This window comes from Pleurodeles waltl, chromosome 7, assembly GCF_031143425.1.
Source record: "Pleurodeles waltl isolate 20211129_DDA chromosome 7, aPleWal1.hap1.20221129, whole genome shotgun sequence".
In the NCBI taxonomy this organism is placed as follows: domain Eukaryota; kingdom Metazoa; phylum Chordata; class Amphibia; order Caudata; family Salamandridae; genus Pleurodeles; species Pleurodeles waltl.
This window is the reverse complement of record NC_090446.1, coordinates 158,363,757-158,384,072: the sequence shown is the minus strand read 5'-3', so window position 1 is coordinate 158,384,072 and position 20,316 is coordinate 158,363,757. Positions and strand designations below refer to the sequence as shown.

The 20,316-nt window shown below is 45.5% G+C and overlaps 1 protein-coding gene across 1 annotated transcript in view; it reads left to right on the top strand.

Annotated features, from left to right (window-relative positions):
* Nucleotides 1-5,135: 5,135 nt before the first annotated feature.
* The window catches only part of STAU1 (staufen double-stranded RNA binding protein 1), a 145,537-nt gene continuing 130,356 nt past the window's right edge, over nt 5,136-20,316 (top strand). The window contains exon 1 of the mRNA XM_069201616.1: nt 5,136-5,330. The gene's annotated coding sequence lies outside the window, so the exon portion shown is untranslated. The remainder of the gene's footprint in view (nt 5,331-20,316) is intronic.

Genomic DNA, 20,316 nt, shown 5'->3' with positions numbered 1-20,316 from the left:
TGCTGACCTGGGGGGGGAGCAATGTCTTCAGGGGGGGATGCTGTGTTTAACAATAACTTACAATTTAAAATCACCTGAAGAAGAGTTCCATGTGTGTCCAGTTGTCAGGCAACAATAAACATTTTAAGATAACTTCTGTGATTAATGTTCCTGATAGAGAGAGAAATCGGAGTTTTGTCCAGTGGCAGTTTTGACTCATCATAAAGTAGTGCAGAAGGTTAATATGCCTGCTGCAAAGAACATATCTGTTTTTATGTGGATAGCTGATTGGATTAGTAAAGCTATCCTTTACCAGCACTTTAAAACAAATGGAGAAATGAGGGGCACCTTTTCTAGATGATAGTCTGTGAATCAGAGGAGGAGGTCATGGGGGTGAGAGGTGCCAAAAAAGATTGCTGCACAGAACGTCACCAGGGCTACAGCTGGCCCTGGCTGGAGGGTATGCCACATCGCCCTGTGGGGTAAAATCCCTGATTGATCTGCCTGCACCAGGGTATCTACTAGTAGCTGAAACAGTTCTGCAAGCACCTTTGCCAAAACCTTTGCCTCCACATTGATCAGGGATATCGAACAGTAGGATGCACAGTCCTCACTAGGAGATAGTAAATTCTGCATGGAGCAAGGACTAATAACTTCATGTTCATTTACTTTGTGTTCCTAATATGTTTACTAATATGTTTTGTATGAGTACACTGCTATCAAACACTGGATACTACAGACTACGTGGGTACTTGTGCAAGGTAGCCCTCAAGCAAGGGAACTGATAGGTTGGGTGTAATCTGTGAACTAGTGCCTGGACTGTGAGCATCAGTAGCAATTAATTAACACTGCAACACATTGGGAGGTGCGATGTAGGCCCCAAAGAACAACGCCTGAGCCGAAGTGCAGTTTAACAAGCCTTTTAATTGACACTATAACTGTGCAATAACTAACTTTTCCCGCTGCTCCCCCTTGTACTTAAAACCTCCTACCCATGTCATCCCCGACACAACCACTACGCCTTACAGAGAAGGGGTGTGGCCATTTACCCCCCTTCACAAGTAACACATATTGGGTTCACCTGGGTATAGGCAAACAATACATTCCTCGCAAACTATGAAAACCAAAAAAAAACACAAGATTCCATTCATAGATTGAGAATCAGAACATTACAGATGCGAGTACAGTCAGTCAGCCACAAAGTCAGCATAGCGCCGGGACGGGTCTGGATTGGACCTGAGGTTGTACCGCCCAGCTCCTGACCTCCCAGACAGCGTCCCTTGGGTCCCCTCAGTGGGCAGCGATGCTCCGGCCGAAGGCTGGGTCCTACCAATCGCTGGGAGAGAGTGGCGTGGCGGTGTAGATTGATCAGACGCCACACTCCCTGCTGCCGACAGACCAACCCGCCCAGGGGCCTTGGGCGAAGAGGCAGTGCCCTACTGATCACTCTGGGGCCCGGTGGTCACAGAGTCATCCCCCACTTGATCTAAGGGGGAGGAAAGGAAAAAGCACTTAAACTGGGACACATTCCTTGTGATGCTCTTGCCATCTCTCTTTGCAGTTACCATGGTCCCTTTGACCGCGGTCACGGTCCACAGCTCAGCCTCGAAAGGTAGACGGAATTTTCCTCCTGGGTGGCGGTCTTTTACCACAACAGTGTCCCCTACCCGGACAGGGATCTTACGGGCTCTCTGCTTCATTGACGCATAGTCATTGTTGCGAGACCTCTGTCTTATGGATTGGCTTTAGGGACTAGGCTGAGTGGCCCAGAGAGGGTGGTGTGGGATGGTGTCCATCACGATAGGTTCTACACGGAAGTCGAACTCTTGTAGTTGCAGTATCCACTTCTCGATCCGCGGCGGTGCCTTGGACGACAAACCCTTTAAGAGGGGGAGGAGTAGCTTGTGGTCAGTAACCACTGTGAATGCCTTGCCATATAGGTGGAGGTGGAGGTGGAAATGCCAGCACCCCCAGTGGATGGCAATAGCCTCACATTCTATGTGGGAATACCGCTGCTCTGTAGGTGTCTGTGTTCTGCTGGCAAAGGCAATGGGAGCCTACTCTCCGCAGTCTTGCTTCTGGGCTAGGACTGCTCCCAAATCAGTGGGGCTGGCATCGACAGCTAGCTGGGATTTGCGCTGGGGATCGAAATATGCTAGTGTGGTGTCAGCTGATAGGGCCTTCTTTGTGTTCTCGAACGCCTGTTCTTGCTCTTCGCCCCACACCCAGGGATGATTGGACTTTGTAAGGTCCCTCAATGGGCCGGTGAGGTCTGATAGGTTTCTCAAGAAACACCCACAGTATGTGATCATGCCTAACAAGCTTCTGACCCCAGAGACAGAGGTCAGGGCTGGCGCCTTTTGGATGTCCTTTACCTTGGTCGGGTTGGGCCAATCCCTTGCTCTGAGAACTAGTATCCGCAGAAGCAAATGTATTTTTTTCAAGAACTCACACATCTCATGGTGCAATGTCAGTCTGTGTTCCCGCAGCCTTGTGAACACCACTCATAGTCGAGCCATGTGGCCCTCCAGTGTGGAAGCAACGCACCAGAATGTCGTCACTCTCACTCACGTTTAGAACCCCGAGAGCCCTTGCAGGACTCCTTTAATAGTGTGCTGGAACACCTCTGCTGCATTGGAGATGCCGAAGTTTAGACGGGTGTACCTCCAAAGGCCCATGTGTGTGGAGAATGTAGTTATCGGTTGTGAGTCCGGGTGCAACACGATCTGGTGGTAACCCAACTGGAGGTCCATCTTGGAGAACCACTTGGAGCCTGAGAGATCCCCTATGATGTCATCTATTTTCGGGGTCAGGTGCCTCTCCAGCATGATGGCTTGATAGGGCATGCGCATGTCCACGCAGATGCAAAACGCATCTGGCTGTTTGGGCTTCTTCGCGACGACTATCGGGAGACCCAGAGAGTGGGCCCCGAAACCTTCTTGATGATTCCTGCCCGTTCAAAGAGTAGCAATTCCCGCTCTACCTTCGAGCGCAAGTGGAAGGCCACTTGCCGGTGTGGGAGGTAACAGGGGCTAAGGAGTCGTCGATGTGCAGCTTGAGGGGTGGTCCTTTCAGGCATCCAATGCTGCTGAAGAGTGTGTCAAACTCCTTAGTGAGGTCTTCAAAATAGCTGGCGTGGACACTGAATGCGAAGTGCACTAGACTAAGGTTCTGGGCTGTCTGGCAACTGAGCAGGAACCCTGAGCCTTCTTGCGACACATAGATCTTGGTTGTGAGCTTTGCGTTATTGTGCGCGATGTCTGCCATGAAGACGCCAGCTATCTTTAGCGGTTGGGTGTTCCCAAAGTCATACATGTGCACCCTTGTGGGTTTGACCGGCGGCGGGTCCAATAGGCTGTGGTACATTTTGGCAGCCATGAGGTTGAGGCCCCTGTATCTATTAGAGCTGTAATTAATTGACCCTGCACTACCACTTGACACGTGAGTAGCCGTCGGTTTTTAAGCGCTCCTTTATCTACCGCTCGCACCACATGAACCTCCTGCTGGTCATCGTCCATGTCACTGTCTGACAAGGTGGTAGGGAGGGCGGCTACTACCCTGACTGCCTTCTTCGGAGTGGTCGTTGCTGCCTTGGCTGATAAACAGCATACTTTTGTGAAGTGGTTGAGCTTGCCACATGTGCTGCAGGTCTTCCCCCGGGCTGGGCAGCCGCCAGGGGGCCACTGCACCATTTGCAAAGTCTGTCCCTTGGCTTTGCCCCGGTGTGTACAGCCTTGGCCTTGGGGTTTTCTGTGATTACCGCATTGACTGGTTCAGACTTCACTTGGACGGTTAGTGTCTCTTCCATGTGTGCGGCCCGTGCTTTTGACAGTTCCTGCAAGCACCCTAGGGTGAGGATGTCCCTCATCCTCATATGTGGTTCCTGCAAAATGCGCTCATGGAGTTTTGAAGAAGCGCACCCTTGGATAAACTAGGCTCTAATTTCGTCCTCTTCGTCTTGCAACGTGCATGCGCTGGCTAGCTCTCTTAGGTGTGCACAGAAGACATCCACCGACCCAATTGTCGCCAATGTGATGTAGGTCCCCAAGAATGACGCCTGAGCCGAAGTGCAGTTTAACAAACCTTTTAATCGACACTATAACTGTGCAATAACTAACTTTTCCTGCTGTTTCCCCTGGTATTTAAAACCTCCTATCCACGTCATCCTCGACACGAACACTACACCTCGCAAGGGAGGGGTGTTGCCATTTACCCCCCTTTACAAGTATCACATATTGGGTTTGTCTGTGTACAGGCAAACACTACAGGCGGGTTCACAAAGAAATGTGTATATATAAGCTTGCTATCTACTATCTTTCAAGAAATGTAATAGGTCTATGAAATCTCTTCTGAAAACCTGCGGTTAAGGGTTTCAATGAATTCTATAAAACTTTTGAGAATTTATACTTACACACTCGTGAAAGACTTTCTGCATGCATAACTGTACAACCGCACATCTAAAAAAAACTAATTCCCATCGTGCAAATAGGTTTAAGAGCAGTTGATTGTTTCCAGGGCCATGTGTCATGAAGAAGAGTATGACTATCTGGCAGATGGGGGAAATGTTTGAATATATGTCATGCTCAAAGGTTTGACTTACCAAAAATTTCAACGGCATCCCCACCCAGGAACACCTGTATCACACCCCTGGTTCGCGATTTATCAATTCCTAAAAGTAAGCCTGGAGGGGTAATAAAATGCGTGGCTGAATCGATCGGAGTGTAAATTCGCCTTTTACAAATTACTTGCATTCGTAAAACAAGACATTTTACACGTCAAGCCAAACGTCCTTTCGCAAATTACTTCCTTAAATATATACTAAAATATATTCAGTAAAAACGCCACTCTCTAATGAAAAGAAAATGTATTTTGTGACGGAGACCAAGTTAAAAGAATGGGTTTATCAGAAAAAAAAGCAAAAAGTCTCCCTACAACAGGAGAGTATGTAAGTCTCCAATACCTACGTGCACTGTACGAATGGCATTTCAATGAATGGAAAAGAGGAAAATCCTGACATTTTAAAGGAAAAAATAAGTAATGTGTTTATGTTTGGCTACGGATGCACACACGGCGAACGAATGCAGTTGCAACCCAAGACAAGGATTTTAAAGAAATGTCTGCCAGTGCCCCCTTCTCCCTCCCGTCCCCGACCAGACGTCACTTCCGGTTCCGACGGGAGCTGGCTGTTCATTCTCTTTAGTGTTTGCCCTGTCTGTATCTTCTCATTCAAACCCCCCCCCCCCCGGTACCAGGACCCGTTACCCCCAACCGAAGGTACTCCGCCCGGCTTCCGTACATGGACTAGGTTCGCCCAGGACTCCTGCAGCAGTGGCCGACCGCCAGGGCAGGAGGTGAGAGGGGATGGGGGAGGGAGAGGAGCCGGGTAGACAGGGCGGGGGCTGCCTGACCAGAGAGGGTAGTTGTAGTGGTTCGCCAGGTACTGGGTCCCATATGTTTCTGCCATTGTACCGGCACACCAGTGGAAGGAGGGTTAGGGACAGCCTTGTTCTGTGATTGTCGCACTAGTTAACAGGAGGGTCTGCAGCCGCCGGCCGTGCTAGGCCGCGGTGTCCACTAGGGACCCATCTCAACTAGCGACTGCTAACGGGCAACAGAGTCTGAGGGCAACATAGCGTAGCCAGGCACTGTCTCCAAACCAAACAGCTCAGGATTGGACCTACACAATTTATAGGGTTTTATTATTTTTGTGGTAACTTAAATTTCTTATCGTGTGTGACCCGCACCTGTTAGCATCCTACACGTAATTACTTTTATCCCCTCAAACCTAATCGGTTATGCGGTGTACTCCACTTTAGCATGAAAGTTGTGACCCCATCTATTTCGCTATGCTTAGTCCTCTACCCCCACCACACACCGTGTCATTGCCTCTCCTCATTACTCCTGCATTTACTTCCTAACCTTTTTCCAATGAACCTTTCGAGCTTTTACAGCCATTAGGAAATGTCCCAACATCTAGCTGAAAGACCCCCATGCCCTATCCCACCTTGTCAAAGATCCTGGCATTCCCCATGCCCTTAGCAACGAAGTTTGGCATTCCCCTGTGTCCTTAGCGACGTGGTGTGGCATTCCACGGGACCCTTAGTTGCCGAACCTGCCTTCCCACGTCCCCTTATTGACAGGCTGGCATGGCCTAATGTCTTTAGTGAAAAGCATGACATTACTCTGGGCCCTTAGCAACGGTGTCTGGTGCACTCCTCCTTGCCTTTATCTGTGTAGCTTGGCATTCCCTTTCCCTTAGCGATGGAACCTGGCCTTACCCAACGTTTTGCTATTCGGACTGGACGTTCTCAATGCACTAAGTGAAAGATCCTGATCTTAAACAGTGTACTTGGCAACATGGAATGGCATTCTTCAGTACACTAAGCAGTGGTGCCTGTGGCTACTTAGAACCCTTGGTGTCAGAGCCTGGCATTCCCCTGAGTACAAGGTGACTGGTCCTACAATTCCTAACATTATTACCAACGAAGTCTGGATTCATCTCGCCCTTGGTGATGGAGCCTGGCATCCCTCTTTGCTGACAGCCTGGCATTCCCCTGTGCCATTGGGAACAGAACCTGTCATTGCTCTCTGCCTTTGAAGGCACCACTTTACATTACCCCACACCCTTGTGATGGTGCGTGTCGTTCCCGCCAGGACCTCTAGCAACTGAGCCTAATACTGGCCCTACCCCAAGCCTAATACTTGTCCGCTTAAGGCGGACACCGTCACTGAGCTCAGACTGACTCTTCTTTGCCCAACAATTATAAAGCAGTTTGACATAACCTGGCTCCCTTCCGATTGTGCCATATCTTTTTTTTAATCAATTCTGAGGAAGCCATGCATGGCTCCGATCTTTTTTGATTGAACCATGCATTCTCTCATGCACCTCTTGATCGACCTTCTAGTCTCATTGTTTCAGAGGGTCTCTGATGTGGCCAAATCGTCAGTCTGTATGTAGTAGCAAGCCATTTGTCTGTGCTCTTCTAATGGGGCTATATTTTTATGTCTTCATTGATGCCCAGCATTATTCTTTTTCCCTTATGATGCAACCCGACATTCTTCATTGCCTTTTCGTAAACTTAAACACAGGCATCACAAAGCCTTATTTTGCTTAACCTGTTTAAAAAAATAAAATAAAAAATTACCGAACCCTATCTGATGGATCCTGGCATGCCTTTGCTAAATTTTGATGGGCGTTTTATGATCATCCTTCCGTTTTACAATGCAGTTGTTTGCGCTCTTGGGACTCCTCGTTCCCAAGACCTTCAGCTTGCTGTCCGCACCTATTCCTAATAAAGGATTTTAGCATGCCTCCACCTGCATGTGGACCCTGACATGTTGCAGGCCACGCATGTCTAATGAAGCTTGAGTTTCTTCTCTTGAGTTTCTTCTCCTGAGTTCCTGCTTGACACTTTTCACTGGTAGAGCCAGACATGGTTTCCCACACAAAGGGCCAGATGTAGCAAAGGGTTTTTCCCAATCTGTGTCAATGGGAAAATGTGTTCGGTACATATAGCCCACAGTTCTTAAAGACCCTGGCTCGGCCTCCGCCCACCATTATTATCTCAGATCCCTTACATGTGTACCCGCAACTACTTTGCCTAATGGACATTGATTTGTTTACTTATCCCCATCGCCTTTCCTTAGACACTTTGGTTAATGCCATCTTTCCTTCACTTAATAACCTGATACAAGCCTTTCCTGGGAAGTTGTTTGATTTTTTTTTTGAGCGCATAAACTTTTTAACTGAGGGGGCGTCCATTATTTTCCTTTTGGATCTCATGTACTGCTCCCTCTTGGAACTGTCCTTTTTCTACCTGTATTTTACTACCAGTAATGTCCCTTTCTATTTGTTTGGATCCTTGCTGTTAAAACGCAGTTCTCGTAGATTTACTCCTTGTATAGTTCACTTGAATGTTATTACGTCAGCTCTTCCAACAAGTTAGACACTGATTGTCTGCTCTGGGCCACCCTTGCTTGATGTTATATATAGATATTTTTTTCCCATCAGGCAAAAACCAAAGGTTACAGAGACGTTGCAAAACATACAAAACCATAGAAATTCACCTGTTATAGCCAGTTATCTCAAGTAAATATAACTTGTGCCCTAAGTTAACTATATAGCTCGCGCCCTCGCCATTCACAGTTCTTTCCTCAAACATTTTACTGCAAATGTTACATTGATATTAGCAATGATCAAATTGAAGATGTCATGAGTGCTGTAATTTGTGGGGTAAGTGGCAGTGCAAAGCAAGGGCATGAGTTATTTATAGTTACCTTAAGGCACGTGTTATAGTTACTTGAGATAACTCGAAACAGGTGAATTTGCATAGTTTTGTACGTTTAAAATGTGAGCCTAACCATATCGTCCCTGTAACCTTTGTTTTTTGTAAGTGAGTTTCACAGCATGCTCCCCAACCCACCTTTCCACCCCCCCCGGCCTGTGTACCACCACTTTCCCGGGCTTCACATTAAAAAAAATAAAAAATTAAATAGTGTGGTTGGTCACAGATTCTCTCTCCCCTCCCCCCGTGTCCCTGGGACCACCATCTCCCTGGGATACAGCAATATTTCCAAGAGCGCCAATGGCACCCATAATAGCCTATGGGGGCTGCAGGGCCTCCGCGGGCCCAGCTGGCTCCCGACTCCTGTAGGAGCCATCATTGTTCCTGCAAGTAGAGAGGTGCTTTAAATAGCAACTCCTTGCTTGCAGGAGCAATGTTTTCATCTGTTTCCCCGCAAGCATATTTGCATGCAGGAGAAACAGATGAAACTCCGCTTTCTCTATGTGGGAGTTGTTTGACAATTCTATCTTGGATAAAGCGGAGTTATGTTTGCTTTTGCTTGGTGGGAGCTCTCAGCTCCCACCAAGCAAAAGCAAACAGCCACCTCCTGTGGGTGGGCACCTCAGGAGGTAGTAGGACCCAGCCCAGGGGGGAGCGGTCCCCTGGGGCAAAGTACCCCCTGCTTTACTTTCATTAAAGCCCTGGGGAGGTGGCAGTCCCCGGGGCCAAGGGGTTCTGCAGGATCCCCTCACCCCCTAGGATTTTAAAACCATTTTGCCCAGAGGAAGTGATGGTCCCCCTGGCACAGGTTTCTGCACGTCTCCCCTGCATATTATGATAGCAACTTAGCCCCATGGAGGTGGTGGTTCCCGAGGCAGTCCGCAGTACCCCCCCACCCCCCCCCCAAACCTATTTTTAAATCACTTTGTCCTGGGGAGGTGGTGGGACCCCGGGCGCAGAGGCAGTGTGGCCCTGGGCATATAATAGAAACTTAGCCCCAGGGAGGTGGCAGTTCCTGGGGCCAACGGGGTCTGCTGGATCCCCCCCTACGATTTTAAAACCATTTTGCCCAGAGGAAGTGATGGTCCCCCTGGCATAGGTTTCTGTGCGTCTCCCCCGCATATGATAGAAACTTAGCCCCAGGGAGGTGGTGGTTCCCGAGGCAGTCCGCAGTAGCCCCCCCCCAAACTATTTTTAAATCACTTTGTCCTGGGGAGGTGGTGGGACCCCGGGCGCAGAGGCAGTGTGGCCCTGGGCATATAATAGAAACGTAGCCCCAGGGAGGTGGTAGTTCCTGGGGGGTCTGCAGGATGGTCCCCCTGGCCAAGATAAATGGATCTTGCCCCAGGGAGATGGTGGTCCCTGGGGCTTGGCGGGGGCTCTTGGTATAGTTGCCTTAGGGCACAAGTTATTGTTACTTGCGATAACTATAGCTGCTGTATTTCTATGGTTTTGTGTGTGTAAAATTGGAACCTAACTATGATGTCCCTGTAACCTTTGGTTGTATTTGTTTACTTAACTTCATGTGGGTGGGTCTTTTCACCGGACGCAAACCAGAGTTTTTGTTGAAGGGTTGTCTGCAGCATTCACTATAGAATTTCTCTTCCACCACATTTTCACAGATTGTGGTTGACATTTATGTATTTATTCCTTGAACACATAAATACTTCTGGCCTCATTAACTTTTCTACTTTGCGGGCATGCATGTTCTTTTCATAATAGATTTTCTTTCCGTTCTGCTGTATGTATCTGACTTTCCAGACTCTTACAAAAGAATAGAGTTTTGGGTGTGATACAGGCACTTATGTTAAATACATTTCACTTCTTTAGACAAATGTAATTCACCTGCCTTTTCGTACAGTTGAGTTGTTGTGTGTGTATGTTTTTTTTTTTTTTTTCTCTCTCTCTCTTATATTAAATCAGTCTTTTTCTGAGATTGCTAGCATATCTTCTTGGATTTGCATGGTACTGTCTTGTCTCTAAAGCACTATTCAGGATCAGGACTCCAGTTAGTTTCCTTATATCTTCACCTGTGTCCTCTGTCTGGTCACCCATCGCTGAAGTGTTCTGTATTGACCTGTTTCTCCAACACAAACTGTGCTTCTAAAGGGCATTGGTTTTTAGTCACCAATATTGATTTTGTTTTTTTGTCAAGGGAAATGCTACCACAGATCTCGTGTTGTGTGTGTGATTTTCTGGGCTCCACAGCTGACAATTTCCCAATTTTCTGGTCCTGCTAATCCTAAACTGCAGGGTCCTCAACTCTCAAGGCTTTCTCCAAATTACTTTTAAATTTGGCTGAGATTTAGTTTTCCCCCCCTTTTGGGAGATAAAAGCATACGTCTGCTACTTCTCTAAGCTGACTTTTTAATTGTCATACAAAAGTTCCTAGCAGCACACTAGATAGTCCATTCAGAATGCCCATGGATAACTCACTTTTGCTCGATTTCTTGATGGGCCACTGTGAGTTTTGGTTTAATGAATCTTTACATCTAAGTAGGTTCTTGTTACCATAAATTCTAAAGATTGACATTTCAACGAAAACCTTGAATTTTACTTCTGGTACTTTCAATGATGTCCTCCCAGTGTTGCCCCAGAAGTTTCATATTATAGTATTGCAGGAAATTTCCCTTTTTAACATAATCACCCCCACTTTTTGCCTGGTGTTCAGTGCAATTTTGACTGAACGTGCACTGGGTTCCCGCTCACCAAGTTCCCGGTGCCAGATCTCTTTCCCTAGAACTGTGCAATTGTTCCCCAATTGGCAATACCTTTGGCCCCCCGTAAGTCCCTAGTAAATGGTACCCCTGATACCTAGGGCCTGGGTACCAAAGAGGGTCCCCCAGGGCTGCAGCATGTATTGTGTCACTCTCAAGGACCCCTCACCCAGCACATGTCAGACTTCCATTGCAGGCTGCGTGTCTTGGTTCAGCTAAAAGTGAAAACACGACATAGCACACAGCCTTTGAACCATGTCCCCTAACACTGCATGTAATATAAGTAAGTCACCCCTATATCAGGCCTTGTAGCCCTAAGGCATGGTGCATTATATTACATGTGAGAATACACCTGCAAGAGCAGATCTGCCCCTGCTATGTCGTTATCAATTCTTAGACATAGTTAATGAACAAGGAAGCCATTTTAATTACATGTGCCAGGCACTGGACACTCCAAGCTCCCTAGCTACATAATGGATTCATTGGAAATAGGGATGTTTGGTATCAAACATCTAAATATGTCATATTAATAAACCCTCACTGATGACAGTGATGGATTTATTAATACATGCACCCAGAGGGCACTTTAGAGGTGCCCCCTGAAAACTGCCAACTGCCTGCGTGGGAACTGACTAGTTTTAGCCAGCCTGCTGCCACCAGACAAGATTCTGGCTCCATAGGTTGATAGACTTTGCTCTCAGGCGGTCAGAGACAAAGCCTTCTCCGGGTGAGGTGTTTACACACCCAACAGGATGACATGTGAATCTATATGCCAGGGCAGGGGGCTTCAAAGAAGCCCACCACCCTTGGTGTGCAAATCTGGTCAGTCCCACCCTTAAGATGAACTGCCTGATGTGGACACAACATTTAGAAATCTGCCATCTTGGTAGTGGCATATTTAGGAACTCTGAGATACGAAGGAGGTGGTCCTATAGGGGTGGAGTGACCCCAGGGGTAATTGGTCCATTGACTACTATCCTACCCTTCCAAAAATGTCCCTAATGTAAGTATTTAGGGGAGCCCCTGGCACCGGGAAATCTGATCTTTGCTGACCTGAAGAAGAATGGCACTACAGAGATGCAAAAGGCAAGAACTGATTATCCATGACAGACTCGGTGCCAACCCTGCCAGCGGACTTCGGCATTTAGTCATCCAGTCTGAAAAATGTACGACATACATTTAGAAGATTTTATGGTTCTTTGATATCTTAAGATCACATGGGTGACCCAGGTATGATGCTTTTGACGGATGTGGTGCATCCAGTCTTGTGTAAAATGCGACGTGGCTTAATTTATTGGATGCTGCTTTCAGGGAATATTTAATTCATGCTATGTTACCTGCAGTATCTCAAATTGCTTTAGGAAGGTAGCATCTACATTTTGTGTGCTACAGTGTTCTGTACTGTGGTCTCATGGCTTTACAAGGACCTATTTGTCAGATAAATCCTGGCGGAATAAACCCCCACTTTGCGACAAGTGCAGACTGTGGGACTTGTGGAAATAGTTGCAGAAGCACACGTTTCTTCTGTAATTTTCTATTACTCAGTGGAGGAGTGTAGTAATAATGATCCAGTGGTTTAGAGAGTTCCGGATGCTCTATTACTGAAACAAAGTCCTGCAAATGACAGAAGGAGGGCGTATGCCTTTTTGCTATCTTTATCCACTGGACTAACATTACCCAGAAATTGGCGCAATTGTTGTATTTGTCGTATAAAACAGAAAGTATGTACATTTGAAATGTCTTGGAAAATTTCAGACATACTACTATAAGAATAAAAAAAATCTTCCTTTTATCCCTTTGCCTTCATTTTTATTTGTGTGAAGGGCAAATGGTTACATAATTCCCAGTAGTTTGCACTTAACACACCCACAATTTTTGATGAAGCATTGGATTCTGTAAGTCAATGTTTCTTAACCAATGTAGTGTTATCAGGACTCGAGTTTTGAAATTAAGAATGCTAACCAGCTGCATATCTTCCCTTTCCCCAGACTGTTGATCCTGCAAAATTTACAGTTTTCTCTCACAGTGCTTACTTTTACTTTATCATATAGGTTTACAAACAATCACTTGTACCCTGGGTGAGCCAAAAATGCAAATACAAAGTTCAGTGTCAGCAGCTCCTATTGTTAGCAGTTGTACAAAGATCACAGACAGGATATCACACAAGGGCATTATAAACACAAACATGCAGGGCCAAACACCTCACGAATGTCCAGTACAGCTCATATATTCCGCATAACCATTAACACAATGATTAGACCATCTTCAATTGCAGGGCAGTGGGCGTATTTTTACCTAAGGGTCTAAATACTTTGTTAAAGCCCACAGCCACACCTCTCAATCATCTCTCGCAACTCTAACGTATCCAAGTCCATAAATGATGTGTGCACTACCTATCAGCACATGCAGACTGAGATTGTGCACTACTAATGGGCCTTTGAAATTGAATGAAAAGATACACCCAGACAGCAGACAAAATCATAAAGCTATATTTGTGTGCCCGATTTACTTTTTTCTTAGATCAGAAGTTTAGGTGCCTACTCCTTTCAGACTAGATGATGATGGTGATAGCTAGTGGAGCTTTGGGGCCAAGTGTACTCTGAAAATCTGGGAATAAGAAAGTACCCTGTTTGAGGAGCTTAATCATTAAAAAGCTGAGCTCTGGTATTCCTCGTTTTGTTGGCTACGTTTTTCCCTCTAAATCTCACAATAATCTAGTGGGTGAGGGGGTTGACAGCAGGTAATTGTTGGAGGGAATGTGATGACCTGTAATTGACAGTCTAAAAAACTGGCAGACAATATCTCTAATCTGACTAGCACGCCTAAACAAACATTTTCTTACGAACCTGCTCATCCCAACCCCCGGCAAGGGCATATGACCATAAGATTGTAAGGCAGAGTGAACCAGCACCTAAGTACGGAAATCTCTCTTGGTATGGGAATAGGACTAGCCCAACCTAAACTCAATCTGTAGGAAGCCAACGTCTGAGCACACTAGGGGTCTTGTGCTTCCGTCTTGTAACTTTATTAAGCAACATGACATTATAATGCTGCAGGAAACATGGGCTTCCATCCCATTATTCAGATCTGGCTTCACAACATATAGTCACAAAGCAATTCCATCTATACTGCCTGTGTTTCTAGGGGCCTTCTACTTTGGGTTAAAATCTTTAAATCTATTAAACAAAAAAACTAGCAATAGAAAATCACGACATTATTGGTCTGACTGCCCAGAGCAGAAATGTATTAGTGGTGAATATATAGAACATCTAGAATCATTTTATACTGATAAAATAGAGCCACCCCAATCTTTATTTATTTGATCATCATTTATCAAGTATTGGAGGTAGAGAACCCCTTTATTCTATGATTTCAATGTAACCCCTGAGCTACTGGACTGTATGGATACTAACAGATCTCTAAGATGAAGCTAGGGGCATACAGAATCTAATTGCTGACTTAATTAAATCTTGGATAGCAGCAGCCATTCAGCTAGCTTCTATAACTCTGTCATGCAGCTTGCGAGCATGCAGTGTGCGACCTTAATCGGGTTTATATAGATTGTACACATTTTCAAGAGGGGTGTAATAGAAAAGGCTGTATCATTCTGAATATAGAACTATGGTCTAAGATGGTAGACTTCAAAGTCATACGGAAAGCTAATAGCAATCAAAATGCGTTGCATCTAACAATGAGAGGTAAAATGTTACTTTACTCTTTATTCGCTCCCAAGCCATCTAGGATATGCCTAACACTTGGGGTGTGGAGGATGCTACCAAGGTATAGGAAGCTCAGACACCCATTAACTGGCGTATAAAAAAAAAGAGCCATTTCCTTAATATTCAAAGAAATTGCTTCCAGGTATCTTTTTGAACATACATTTTAATTTGAAATGGAAGATCACATTGCCCTTATGTGCTAACACTTGAGACCTGTGCCCAAAAGCCTGATAGTTAATTGCATAAAAGAAAAACAATTTTCATGAGTGGCCATGGCCAGCAGTGGCCAAAAATGGAGAAAACTGATTGAGGTAGCTTCATCTGGATCTGCAATTATCCTATACTATTCTTGCTGTCCAAGCCTGAAAAACGTGCTCTCCACCCACAGAAACGTTCCTCTGAGGTGGTGGACCTGTCAGAGCAGGGCATTTGTGAAACACAGTAGCTGTACTGCTCTAAGGTGACATTTAAGGGTCGACACTGTATTCCTGCCACCCAGGGGTTCAGGAGCCTTGGACTCTGGTATTGAGCGGCAAGGTTCTAGAGGCGTGGGGTGGTGTGGATAGAAAGGGATCTTTCCTGGAATCCTACCAGTTACAGCCTTGTGGTCCTAAAAAGGGCACACTGTTGTGGCATGGAGGGCAGCTGAGACACTCCAGGCCGTGTGAGTTTCGAAATGGTCAGTTTGGAAGCCCCAGTGAGAGGTCTGACAGCCATCTCAGGCTCAGACCCATCCCCCTTGAGCCGTGGCTTTGGTGACTGATCGTCCGGTGGCACTGGTGTGTCAGTGCAGATCTGGACTTGAGGATTTGGGCCTTTTTTGATCTGAGAGTGGTGAAGCCTGCTGCAAGAGGTAGCTGCAGTGAAAGTGTAGGCACCAGGGATACCTTCAGTCTGGGGTGCTCGGTGAAAGGGGCGTGGTACGAGTATACCATTACTTACTGGTATTCCAGAGGTGTTATTGGGAACATGGCGGAAGGCTTCCTCACACCATGGCTGACATTTTGGATGCAGTCTGAGGGAATACCTGCATGCTTAATAATTAAAAGGATGCACATCCGAGACCTATGATTGCAAGAATTCTAAATATCTAGATTGCTGTGCGGGTCTCAGAGCTGCATATCTTAACCCAGACCTAAACAGTGCATCATTAGAGATAATGATCTTCCTCAACTATACCCAGCAGCAGCGTAAGGCCTTTGCCACCATCAAAAGCTCAAACAGTGGAGCTTTCCTGCATACCCCTTTACAGTGCAAAGCTGAAAGTCCTGCACCAAAATAAATTGTACCTTTTTGAGGCTTTTGGTGGGTGGGTGGTGGCATTGGGAATAGGTTAAAGAGAAAAAGAGCTATAAGCAAGGACTGAGCAGACCACGTTAAACACCTGTCACCCTATTTACCCCATTTAGGGTAGCCATTCACATACTCAAATCCTTACCACTAGTGGTCAGTTCAGTACACAATGATATATTCAGAAGGGATGCAGTAATTTTGGGCCTTCTTGAAGGATGGAATTGGATGCTGGTGAAGTGTATTTGTCTCAGGAATCCAGGGTCCCCTGAGAGACCTAATCATGGCTTCCCTTAAAAATCATCAATACATTTGATATCTACTATGAGCAATCATACAAGGCCTGACACTCTTGACTGGCAAGTTAGAAAAATCCAATAGTAAAGGACTTAATACTACAACAGCTAACTGAAGAGGTCCGACTTGCCCTGGAAACCCTTCAAAAACTGAGGAGATGTAAGAGGCCATAGGCTAGATGCCAGCTGGAGACAATGCCCCATTCTAATGAGTTTTCTTTGGAACTCTTCAAAAGAGTGCTTCCTTCCAATCTCTCCATCCATTTGCACTACACAAAGAAATATTCTAGAATGGTATCATGCCCCTTGACCAACACTGTGCCACAATTTATGAAATATGATAACCTGGAAAGTCCCCTGCACATTGGTGCTCATACTATATCGCTCATTATATAAAAATGTAAATACTGCCTAAGATGCAGTGGAAAGAGACAGGTCGGAGCAATCCGCTTTCTGATGCATAAATACGAGAGTGGCTTCATGCTTGGAAGAAGCACATGGCATTTCCTACAAGTAGATTTTTCTGGAGGGAACTTTAGGACCCTAGTGCGTTGGTCCTAGTGGCTTCTGAGAAGGCTTTTGACTCAGCCCACTGGCCTTTTTAGGTTGAGCATGCAAGCATTTTGACCTGTAGTAAGTATGGTGGGCACCAGGGATACCTTCAGTCTGGGGTGCTCGGTGAAAGGGGCGTGGTAAGAGTATACCATTACTTACTGGTATTCCAGAGGTGTTATTGGGAACATGGCGGAAGGCTTCCTCACACCATGGCTAACATTTTGGATGCAGTCTGAGGGAATACCTGCATGCTTAATAATTAAAAGGATGCACATCCGAGACCTATGATTGCAAGAATTCTAAATATCTAGATTGCTGTGCGGGTCTCAGAGCTGCATATCTTAACCCAGACCTAAACAGTGCATCATTAGAGATAATGATCTTCCTCAACTATACCCAGCAGCAGCGTAAGGCCTTTGCCACCATCAAAAGCTCAAACAGTGGAGCTTTCCTGCATACCCCTTTACAGTGCAAAGCTGAAAGACCTGCACCAAAATAAATTGTACCTTTTTGAGGCTTTTGGTGGGTGGGTGGTGGCATTGGGAATAGGTTAAAGAGAATAAGAGCTATAAGCAAGGACTGAGCAGACCACGTTAAACACCTGTCACCCTAGACCTAAATACAACAGCGCTCCCAAATGACCTCAGAAACTGAGGTAGCGGATGCTTAAAGACTGTCTAGGGCTTTGGGCAGTGGAGATAACAGTGGGTCTCACCTGGTAGATGCAACCTGCCCTGATGCCACTTCTTGCGAGACTTAAAGTTCATCATACATGGGGGCGAGCTTAAAAATACCTCCATTAGCTGTGGAAAGTATGACCCACCAGTTAGATAACTAAGCCTTAACACTGTAAAGAAATATTCTTGTAGACACTACTGAAATTGTCAGGGGTGGCAGTAAATTTTGGGCAGTTTTCGTTGCACCTTAATTTAGAAACCCCTCTAATAGACAGGTATGTTAATATGGGTGACTGATAATTTAATTTAGGAAGTATGGCTTGCAGCTTAGTTGGGAAAGCGGATTTTCTTTGGTTAGTTCATTTGATAGCTACACTGAGACATAGTAAGTACAATTAAGTCGCCATAGGTGTACTTAAACTACTGGACCCTCCCTCAGCCTCTAGCTTCAGCAACACAATCTAATTTCATTGAACATCAACTGCCTCAAAAAGAAAACAAAAATGTGTGCAATACTCCAATATGCCAAAAAAGACTGTCTAAAAAGTTTGCTCCTACAGGGGACACACCTGCTAGGCAGGAAATTTCGTTTTGGGGCTTTTGTGGGTACCCCCAATTTTACTACCCTGGATTCATGAGGTTCCCATTTAGGGTAGCCATTCACATACTCAAATCCTTACCACTAGTGGTCAGTACAGTACACAATGATATATTCAGAAGGGATGCAGTAATTTTGGGCCTTCTTGAAGGATGGAATTGGATGCTGGTGAAGTGTATTTGTCTCAGGAATCCAGGGTCCCCTGAGAGACCTAATCATGGCTTCCCTTAAAAATCATCAATACATTTGATATCTACTATGAGCAATCATACAAGGCCTGACACTCTTGACTGGCAAGTTAGAAAAATCCAATAGTAAAGGACTTAATACTACAACAGCTAACTGAAGAGGTCCGACTTGCCCTGGAAACCCTTCAAAAACTGAGGAGATGTAAGAGGCCATAGGCTAGATGCCAGCTGGAGACAATGCCCCATTCTAATGAGTTTTCTTTGGAACTCTTCAAAAGAGTGCTTCCTTCCAATCTCTCCATCCATTTGCACTACACAAAGAAGTCTTCTAGAATGGTACCATACCCCTTGACCAACACTGTGCCACAATTTATGAAATATGATAACCTGGAAAGTCCCCTGCACATTGGTGCTCATACTAAATCGCTCATTATATAAAAATTAAAATACTGCCTAAGATGATTGCTAAGAGACAGGTCGGAGCAATCCGCTTTCTGATGCATAAATATGAGAGTGGCATCATGCTTGGAAGAAGCACATGGCATTTCCTACAAGTAGATTTTTCTGGAGGGAACTTTAGGACCCTAGTGCGTTGGTCCTAGTGGCTTCTGACAAGGCTTTTGACTCAGCCCACTGGCCTTTTTAGGTTGAGCATGCAAGCATTTTGACCTGTAGTAAGTATGGTGGGCTTTTGACCACGCTCACCCCACTCCCATCACTTTCACTCGTTCGTGGACTTGCCTTTCAAAAATCCTTTATCATTGGTAAATGCTTTACGTTTGACCCTCCTTCAGGCGGTTTTGTTACCACCTTGCAGACTGCCCCTATTACATGGAGAATTGCACGATTGCAAATATGTTTGACTGTGAGCAAACTTCATTTTCTTTTTGTGTCTCTCCTATGCGATCATGGTGACAGTGGCAAGAAAAGTCCAGTTAGGAATTTACAATGCTAATAGCTCTAACTCGAGCAAATGCAAGACCCATTGCAGTGCAGATGCTTGTTTATTATTATGTTTATTCTAGGTTCAAGGTAGATTGAACTTTGGTCAGCTCTTCATGAGTTATATTAACATCATTTACTCAGCCGATAGGCCTAGGTAACTGTGAATGGATCACCCTCCCACTTCCCCGTAGAACGTTGCACACACCAGGGCTGGCCAATTTCTCCTTATGTTCACTTAGGTAACTCAGTCTCTTGTGGAATGGTTCATGAAGGACATGCAGATCTAGGGCTTCAATGGAATTGACATGAATGTGAGGATAGAATATCTCTGAACAATCGCAATATACTTCTATACATTTGAAAGCCTCAGAGTGCATAGCAAGTCTAATGCAAATGTTGGAAATAAATGGCTATGCTTCAGGGTGGATTTGGAGAAGTCACTATACATACCAGTCACTAGTAGTCACAAAAAGTCCCCAAATACCTCTAAACTGAAATGGGTGCACCACCATTTTAAATACCTGGGTATACACATCCCAGCGGACAAACAAGCTGCCACCTTAATATATCTTCATTTTTCCAGTGTGTGATATGGAGTCCTGGCACATGCTCCCTCTATCAATAATTGGAAGGGGTGCAAAGTTCAAAATGATCTCGCTCCCACTCCTTTTGTATGTACTGCAGAATTACCCCTACAACGTCTCCTGAACTAGCTCACAAAGCTGCAGGCCTCAATTCGGAATTACCTATATTCAGGTTGTCCATCATGGATAGACTTAAAAAAAAAAAAAAGCTACAGTCACCTTGCGAGGGGTTAGCAGACAAGAGTCTGTGCTACTGGGTGGCACAAATGGTTCTCATCAATGACTGGATATTCACAGACCAAGATTACCCCAGTATTAAACTAGAAATGGAGCTTTTAGACAAACATGGATTGTTGAAATAACTTTATGGGCCCACAGACTTACTTGCACCGCGTGTTGGCATTGGGCCGTGAGGTGTTGACAATGGGCGGTATGCCCACCAATAAAACCCTCTTTGACATTAGATGTGGTTGTGACAAGCAT